The sequence below is a fragment of the Rhinolophus sinicus genome, linkage group LG03 (assembly GCF_036562045.2).
Source record: "Rhinolophus sinicus isolate RSC01 linkage group LG03, ASM3656204v1, whole genome shotgun sequence".
In the NCBI taxonomy this organism is placed as follows: Eukaryota; Metazoa; Chordata; class Mammalia; order Chiroptera; family Rhinolophidae; genus Rhinolophus; species Rhinolophus sinicus.
The window spans coordinates 168,253,730-168,263,709 of record NC_133753.1 but is presented as its reverse complement, the minus strand read 5'-3'; the positions used below and the strand labels follow the sequence as shown (position 1 = coordinate 168,263,709).

The 9,980-nt window shown below is 37.0% G+C and overlaps 1 long non-coding RNA gene across 1 annotated transcript in view; it reads right to left on the bottom strand.

Moving 5' to 3' along the window:
- Positions 1–3,595: 3,595 nt before the first annotated feature.
- The window catches only part of LOC109449691 (uncharacterized), a 33,578-nt gene continuing 27,193 nt past the window's right edge, over positions 3,596–9,980 (bottom strand). The window contains exon 4 of the long non-coding RNA XR_012495154.1: positions 3,596–4,512. This is a non-coding gene — a long non-coding RNA (uncharacterized LOC109449691). The remainder of the gene's footprint in view (positions 4,513–9,980) is intronic.

Below are 9,980 nucleotides of genomic sequence, written 5' to 3'. Positions count from 1 at the left end.
GGGAACCTTCCCAGCTAAATGCTTATGATTTGGAAGTACCTATTCGATTACCTCATCAGTTATCTCATTACTTTAGTTATTTGTTCATATGTCTGTCCTCTCCATCAAACTTTGAACTTCATGAGATAAGTGATCTTATTAATCTTCATGTTGACAATATTTAGTAAAGCTCCTGGCAGTATTAACAACAAATCCATACTTGTATACTATACTTCCAATGAAAGATCTCAGTCATTCTACGGTGTGTGCTTCCAGCACAAAGTATGAGTCTACTTGAGAATATTAATGATTGTTGGAGTCTGAATTTTTGGTGATGATCATTGCCACTGAATTTTTAATATACCCCAGTAATCATAAGTGATATATCAAAAATTATATAGCCTTTGTTTGTTTAAAATAAGACAGATTGTGCGGTATCTTCAAAGATGATCTTTGAGGCTCTTAGGACTCACAAATAGGTTTTTAGAAGATTCATTTTGATATGGTGAAAATGCAGATAAATAAGGAAAGTTTTTTTCTGTCACAAAAGATATCTGCATTTTACCAGAGTGTATTCAATTACATCTCCTTGTGTATTTTTTAAATTTAGTTTTACCTCCTTTGCAGAATTATTGAGTGCTGAGAAATGAAAAATTTCAGTTTATGAACCTCTGCAGTAAGGAAGATCAGTCTGAAATTACAATAAGGAAACTATACTGACTGACAAAAATTACATTAGCATGCATATTTCAGAGCACATATTTATCAAATGAAGTTGGCTTTATCTGAATTGCCTAGTGGAGGAGAAGTGGTCCAAGGAGAGGAGTTACAGGAAGATTCTGGATAACTGTTAAGTCGTCATATGTTCTTTCCAAGTGAGATTATTTTTTAAATGTGATTCCTCCATGAGTGAAGCTTCTGGGAGTTTCCAGTCTCTTCTGATGTATCTGTTTTGTCTGCCATCCCATCATCAACTCATTGTTCAAATAAATCTGCAGAACCATCATTCTTAATCTCCTCAGCTCACACACACTGTGGCTTGACTCTTTTCAGCATTTGTTCAACTCTATTAAATATACAAAAAAAAATAAATTATACACACACACACACACACACACTCAAACACACATATATATATATATGTATGGACAGCCGTGTCATTTCACAAAATCCCTAGAATTAGACACTAACTGCCTCAAAGTGGAGTGTTGTCAAATGGATAGCAAATTGTTTCAATTGACAACTTTTAAGTATAATTACACTCATTACCCTTCATCCTGTTCTGCCATCTTAAGCTAGATTAGTTCACTCCCAATATTACTGTTGATAATAAAATTTCTGTTAACACAGTATGTTGCTGAGGTACGTTCTTCTCATGAATGAAGGCTTGCTTGTTCCTCTGATGGAGACTGACACCCAGCTCTGTGCACCAGATCTTCTGGAAAGTAAAAAGTTCTTCCTTGTTATTGCCCTAAATCTTTGAAATCAGGAAGAACTTTGCACAGTTCCTGAAGAAATTGCCCCAATGTTCCTGCAGACAAACCTCAAATAAAATGACACAGCAAATGTTTTTCTGTTCGCAACGACTGCTAGTGGTGTGTTGGGAACGCTCCTAGGAACAGCCTATTCAGGGAGAAGTTAAGACCCCGTTGCAACAGCTGTAAGCACTGCTGACAGTGTTGCCTCCCGACTTTGGTATACAGATTTTCATCATTTTTGGTAATTACATAGTATTCTACACACTGATTAGTCATTAATTTATTTGGCCTACTTCTTATTGTTGGGACTTCTTTATGCATAAGTTTCTACAAACTACTCTTATTAGTTCTTTGGACTCTTTTCCAGAACTGTAGTTGCTAAATGAAAGTATATCTGTAGTTGTAATATGTGTAGTTGATCCATATTGTCAAATTGCCTTCCAGTAATGTACCATATACTCATAGTTATGCTGGTCATGTATGGTCAACCATTGTCCGGCATCGTCATCAAAGCGAGCATTATAGTTCTTGCTTTTTTTTTTTTAAAGGAAGGCGCAGCTCACAGTGGCCCATTCAGGGATCGAACCGGCAACCTTGGTGCTACCAGCACCACGCTCTAACCAACTGAACTCACTGGCTAGCCCCCACGAGCATTATATTTCATAGATTCACTCTTAACACTTCATAGAGGACACTACTGATGCATTTGTTAATATGATAACCAGTCTCTAGGTTCAGTGATTCAGCCTTTAAAAATTCTTTGCCACACATTTTTTCCACATATGCTTATTAAAAATTCATATTTTAGGAATCATAATTTCTTTTCTTCACTAAATAGTAAAACTAAAGGGACTGCAAAATGATTTATCTTCTGCATAATGGGTAACTGAATAATATATTAGAAAATCTTTCCTATTATTGGTGACATTACCACATTAACAGAAACTTTTACTTCACTTTGCTTTCAAGGTTCTATGAAAGGCTTTGCAACAGTTAGTGAAGATTATGTCACAAAATCTGTCCTCATTTGAATTAGTAATTCAAGTGTCTTTAACCTATGACAAGCAAAAAATCCATAAATTTACAGTAGACTTTATATGAAAACAAATTAAAAATCTACTGATTTTTTTTTAAGTGCGTGCTGTGCCCTGATTTTTCAGAATGGAGAAAGACAGCAGGAAAACATAAAGAACAATGACTTGAGGAAATTCTTTTTTTTAATGTTGGTTTTGATATTTCTATTTGTGATTGATGTTTCAACATTTACACTACAAAATAATTGTGTTAAGTTTAATGTCTAGTCAGTGTGTGGTGTACTTTATGGCTGAAATAAAAACAGTGTTAAAAACAATGCAGTAATGTTTTTATCTAAGAATTCAAAGTTAGAACAGATCTATGTTCAGATTGTTTTCTTCATTTCACCTTTCTCTAAGTACATTCCTTGACGTCAGCCTATTGAAAGTCATTATGATTTTTGTATATTTATTTCTGCCAATTTTAGTGATATATCATTTTACTGAAGTAAATGCTATGCCCCCAAGGAATAGCAGTGCATAAATTTTAACCTTCAAGGATGATCCTCTGTTGTGTTATAGTCAGAGTTCCTTATTAGATGAGAGGTAAGTTTTGAGGGGGTTTAATTTTCTCTTGCTGGACTCACAATCCTATGGATGGAAATGGAAATTTCACCTCCAACAAATATGGAATAAACATATTAAGCTAAACTGGATGTAAGAGAGACAAGAGGAAGTTTGGATAGTTATTCAGGCAACGCAGATATCATCTCTGCTTGGCGTGTGACTGACTAAGTTATATAGATGACTCAATTATGGCTTATATGTTAATATGTTTCAATGTTTTCTTTCTCTTTGCAACATCTTATATGGTTATGTGGACTTCCTCTTACTATTATTATATCATTACTGTTACTCATATTTTTATAATTGTTATGATAATGGATGACAGGTGCTATTATACTCTATTCTCAATGATAGATTGCTGAAGAGGGGCAGCAGTGGGGTGTAGAGATAAGATGTTTTGGGGGACATTTGGAAGCACATCATGATGACAGAGTCCCTGGTTGCTAGGAAACAGCACAGCAAACAAACCACACTCAGACTGACGGAAAATATTGAGTGTGTGTGTGTGTGTGTGTGTGTGTGTGTGTGTGTGTGTATGAGAGAGAGAGAGAGAGAGAGAGAGAGAGAGAGAAGGAGGGTGAGATACTGTGGACCATACAGCCACAAAATATAGCAAAATCTACATTAATCTTAAAAAAAAAGCTGTAATCCTTGTGTTGCATTTTGGCAGACTCAAATAGTAGGATCATTTCCTTCAACTATCATCTTATGTCAGAAAGAGCATTTTTAAAATTCAGTACTTCTGCCTCTATAGATTTTAAAGTGAGTTTTCTATTCCAAATGCAAACCGGTTTAACGACCGTTTTCCACATGTGGTATATTATTTAATTTTGCATACATTTTAGCATTTTTGCGACATAAAAATTATCATTTTCTTACCATTTAATTGCACTTTCCACTTTCTATGCAGGGTGCAAAACAGCCACAAAAAAACAAAAAAAGTCCCGCTAACGTCACTCTGCCTGGTGCCAAAGCCCTCTGCTGTGTGGTGTACTGTCAGTGGCTCCCTCTAACATACAGCCTGACCTGGTTTAGGGTTCCCACAACTTGAAGGCTTATCTCAGTACGAGAGCACAACAGGAACCCATCAAGCGGTCTCTGAGCTGGAGTCATCCCAGACACCAGACTTTTGTTCCTGGTGTCAATGTCCTAGGGCCAATATAAATATTTAGAGTCTCTCAAGCTGACTCCTCTCCCATGGTGGATCTGTGAGCCTGAGAATTGGGATAGTTGAATTCTGAGGCAAATCCTAATGCCATTTGTCACTAACTAGATCGATTCTTTCTCTCATCCATTCTCCCTCTCCTTGGAGCGCGACAGTTCTTTGGAGGTTCACTGGGGGCTACGAGGAGGATGTGGGAGACGCCGGCACCAGGATGTGAGCGCAGTTCCTATCTGTTTGTCATCAGGCTTCTCTGGAAAAATAAAAAGTATTTTGGAAAAAAAGTGAAAATGATGGAATTAGATGATCTCAAAAGTCCATTCTAGTTTTATCTTGTGGTAATTTCATCATTTTCCTGGATGTAAGACCCTATTTCTTGGCTCTCAAGGTTCCTAGGTTTTTGGGGAAGGCTCTACTTGTTTTATATAACATTGGACTACTGAGAGAAAGCCGTTTTTTTTGTGTGTTTTTTTTTTTTTACATTTCTATAACACATCACCTATACATTGCATTGTGTGTTCACCACCCAGTCAGTTCTCCTTCCGTCACCATATATTTGATCCTAGTTTAGCCCTTGATTGGTAGCACGCCTATACAGGAGACATGTGATTTTTGTTTGGCCATACCTCTTATCCATACTCCTCACATCACAGATATTTGCAGTATTGTGTCATCTAAGTGGACTTAACTAATAATAATAAAAATGTGTGCTTCCTTCAACTGATATATGATACAGATAACTATAATATATGTGTGTGCCTTAGCATGCCCTAAGCATCTGTTGCATAGAGAGAAAGGAGTATATTGTATTCTATTAGGTACATCATTTTTTTAAGGAAAACTTCATGTGTTTTTCAGCATGTTGGTTATGACCCATGTATATTATTTTTCTATAAAGATAATTATTCTTTTGTACTCACAGACACTCTCCCGGGGAATGACCACAGAGGAGGATGTGTGCTACATTTGAGGTACATTTAATCAGTTCCTTTAGCTAAACTTCCAAGTCGGGATGGGTTAAGTATTAACACTGAAAATTCTTTGGAGAACTGGATGGAAAGCATCAAAAAACAAATCATTAGATACCAATTCCCAATCTCCCTTCCTCCAGACCTAAAACTTGTTTATGCTAGGGCCCATATTCTCCTTCCGCACTTCTGTTACAATAATTTTCTCTTTCCATCTAAGATCTGGATCCCATCTCCAGCCTCCTTCTCAAGTTTCTCATTCCTTTGAATTATCACCACTATCATTCAATCAGGTTGTGATATTTCCCATCTTAAAAAAAAATTAACTCTCCCTCTTAGTCTGAATAAACTTCTCCAAAGAACTGTCTACACGTCTTTACCTTCTTACATCTCATTTACTTCTCGCAGTTGTAGTCTCACTGCTCTGCTGAAACCACTCTTGTCAACATCACCAATAACTTGCAAGCGCCGTATCTTGCAAACTCTTTGTCCTCAATTTAGTATTTTTCCTACTTGAAATCTTGTCTTCTGTTGACTTAGAGGACATGACTTGGAGGACATGCCTCTCTCCTGGTTTTCCTTGTTCACAACGGACCATTCTCTGTCAATTTCTTTTGCAGGTTTGTCCGTTACCACACTTAAAAATATTGGCGTTCTTCCAGGCTTGGTGCTGGGTTCACTGTTCTACTCTATACTTCGCCCACAGAGGAGAAGTCATTAAGTCTTGTGCACTTAAATATTATGTTTGCTCTGATGACTCCTAAATTTAAATCTCTAGACCTCACATGGGTCACATGCATTCTACTGCCTCCTAGACCTCTCTTTTTGGATGTATTATAGTCACTTCAAACTTCCTGTGTCCAAAATGGAAATTTTGATTCTTCATTTCACTAAGTCCATTTTCTTCTCCCAATTAGCTAGGTGCTAGGAGCCAACATTGATTTTTTTTTTGTCTTATGCCCTATTCTATCTATCAGAAAGTCTGCTTATATTCTCTACAAAACAGATATGGACCCATTCTCTTTTCTCTACTTCCACCACTGTCGCCTTAACCCAGGTCATCATTATTTCCCTCCTGAACGACTGCAACAGTCTAATATTAGGTGTCCCCACCAGCTTTTTCTCTCTTCTAATCCAATTTATTCTCAGCAAGAAAAGTGACCATACCACTTTCCTTGTAAAGGTCCTTCAGTAACTTCCCATTGCATTTAAAATTAAATTGAAACCTTTTACCAAGGTCTAAAAATCCCTATGTGGTTCCACCATTGCTTAATACCACTCTATTCCTTATTTGCCAGGTTCCAATCCCACTAACCTTTTCCTTTTACGAAGGTTTCAGCCCTTTCTCTCCTGAGACTTTATAGATGCTCTCACCTCTGCCTGGAGAGCTCATTTCAGTGTTCATAGAAATAGGTCCTCTTCCTTTTGGTCTCTGCTTAAATGCTCCCTCTAGAAGTCCGCCTCTGCCTACTCTCTATCATTCTTGTCCTCAAACCATTGGTTTTTCTTCATAGCATTTATTATAATTTATTTTTATTTTTTTGTAATTGCTCTAATCATGTAAGTGCCACAAGGGTAAAGAAGATGTCTATATAGTGTATTGTTTTGTTTTCAGTGAGTAGCACATTTCCTGGCACATAGTAGGTACTTAATAAATGTTGAATGAACAAATCTGTTGTCACTTCATTTTATTTGGAGGTACACAAAAACCATTGTGTACAGTTTTGTCAAGTTTTAATTTTCTAATTGAGAAAAAAGAAAAGTAGGCTGATTCTGATAGAACTAAGTGAAATGAGAAACAGGAAAAAACATTTGGGTGATTCAAGAAATTCAATCTATGTTTCCCTACATTTTTATTCAACCCATCTTTCACTATAAGGGTAAAGAACAATGTTACGTACTTACTATGATCTTAGGCATTTTGAGATTTGGGGCATATAAAGAAATATAAATTGTGATCTATTCCACAAATATTTTATAACCTAGTTTCCTTTAATTACCTGTCAGTTGTATAGGAAGAATTTTTGCTTGAATTTTATGGGTAATTATTTCAATATAATGATTCCAATGAAAACATTCATAGATAATATGTATTCATTAGCTTCAGTTTCCTTTTCGTATTGGTGGCTTTACTCTGCGAGGCAGAGGGTGAAGGACATTTTCCTCAGTTAAACTAGACCACTCTTCAGTTCAGGCATTTGATGTTCTATTTCAATTAGAGCATCAATTCCTGACCCACATCTAGTGGGATATGAATTTCAAGTTGTTTTTTTCAGTCAGGGGATATGAATTAAACCATATTCTTTTATGGTTTCCATTTGTCCCTTGGTATGTACTGATAAGATGCTGATTGAGGAGAAAGTTGCCACCAAAAGCTGTTGCTGCTGCATTTTTCTGTGAAAATAACTGTATTTTCAATCAAAGCACTGACTTTGTTAATAATATGCTCTCAAGAACTTCTTTAAAACCAGACACCCACATAATATTGCTCTTATTCTCTATCTCATCTGGGAATGAGCTCCCTCTTTACTGTTGCTTTTTAATGGCTGAAAGAAAAGTGTAAGTCCCTGAATTTATGAATAAGACAGAATGACTTATATGTTTTTTATACATTAGGATTTTAAAAATATATAGTTGTGAATTTTACTCACCTGTTTTACATCAGAGAATTCTAGGGCATTCCCTCATTTTTCCTGATATTTAAAAGGTGAGTATTTATGTATTTATGGTTTTAAAAATTGCTTTAAATATGAAATTATTTTTAATCTTATCACATGATAATAACACTTTACATGACCGTATACTGTTCAGTGGAATGTATGACCAAATATAAAGGAATAATCTATTTCTATATTGTATATCTTTCACATTTTTGAACAATGAATCTCTTGAATGTTCCATATTTACAAAAAAGAAAACATTGTAAAATGTTACTTTATAAAATTCTAGTGCACTTTCAAACTATCAACCTTTTGAGATGTAATTTATACTCAATAAAATGTACCCATTTTAAAAATACAGTTCAATGAGTTTTGAAAAATAGGTCTGTCCATGTAACCACTCCCTCATCAAGATATAAAACATCATCATCCCAAAAAGTTTCCTCCAGCCCCTTTGCAGCAACCACTGATCTGTTTTCTCTCACTATAGATTGGTTTGCCTTTTCCAATTTTCCAAATAAATAGAATCCTACAGTATATACTTTTTTTTTTTTTTTTTTAAGATTTTATTGGGGAAGGGGAACAGGACTTTATTGGGGAACAGTGTGTACTTCCAGGCCTTTTTTCCAAGTCAAAGTTGTTGTCCTTTCAATCTTAGCTGTGGAGGATGCCCATTCAGCTTCAACTTGCTGTCCTTTCTGTCTTAGTTGTAGAGGGCGCAGCTCACTCCAGGTCCAGTTGCCGTTTTCTAGTTGCAGGGGGCACAGCCCACCATCCCTTGCAGGAGTCGAACCGGCAACCTTGTGGTTGAGAGCCCGTGCTCCAACCAACTGAGCCATCTGGGAGGCAGCTCAGCTCAAGGTGCCGTGTTCAATCTTAGTTGCAGGGGGTGGAGCCCACCATCCCTTGTGGGACTCGAGGAGTTGAACCAGCAACCTTGTGGTTGAGAGCCCACTGGCCCATGTGGGAATCGAACTGGCAGCCTTCGGAGTTAGGAGCATGGAGCTCTAATCGCCTGAGCCACCGGGCCGGCCCCCAGTATATACATTTTTAAGTCTGGTGTCCATCACTTAACATAGATTTTTGTGTTTCATCCATGATGTTATGTGTATCAGTAGTTAATTTGTTTTATTGCTGAATAGTATTGTATTGTATGGATATACCACTATTTGTTTCTTCATTTACCTATTGTTGGACATATTTCCAGTTTTTGTCTAACGAGTGAAAATTCTATCAATACTTGTATATAAGTCATTTATTTTTATTTTTATTATTTATTTGCTTTTTTTAAGGAGGGTGAAGCTCACAGTGGCCCATGCGGGGATCGAACCGGCAACCCTGGTGCTCCCAGCACCACATTCCAACCAACTGAGCTAACTGGCCACCCCAAAAATCTTTGTATGTACATATTCAGAACTATTGGGTGCTGCAGTTAGAAAGTAAATGATGTAAAATAAAGTGATGTTTTTAAGAACCTCACACTGAAGAAATAAAACTAGATTAATAATAATTGCCAGTAACACAAGCTGGTAAAGTTCTGTAACAGAGGTATCAATTAAGTATTGAAAAATAGAGGAAGCTATACATCACACAAAATCTCTGTGTGGATATACTAGTATGTTTTCATTTCTTTCTGGTAAATAGCTCTGATTAAAATTGCTGAGTGTGATTGCCTTGAAACTGTGCTCCTCGCGCCTCCTGCTGTGACAAAGGCCAGGCTATCGGAAGTCTTCCCATGCTTCCCTGCCAATGGTTCAGCACAGCAGGGGAACCACAGAGATCCCATGCCTGCAAGATATGGGGTTACTCCCGTGGGTGAGTTTGACTTACATAGTCCTGACTGCATCTTTTTTGGAATTGTACAACAGTTGAAGACTCTACCAATCCTTCTTTCCTTCCGTCTTTCCTTCACAGATGTCAGACCTGCATTATGGTTTGATGGCTATCTCTCCCCACCTTCTCCAGGTCCCACCCCTTTACTGTTCACAGATGAACAAATTCCCCAAACAAATTTATTACATGTCCAACCCCGTCATAACATACGCTTCTTAGAGGACCTGGACTAGTAACACATGGGTCATTATCATAAGTGT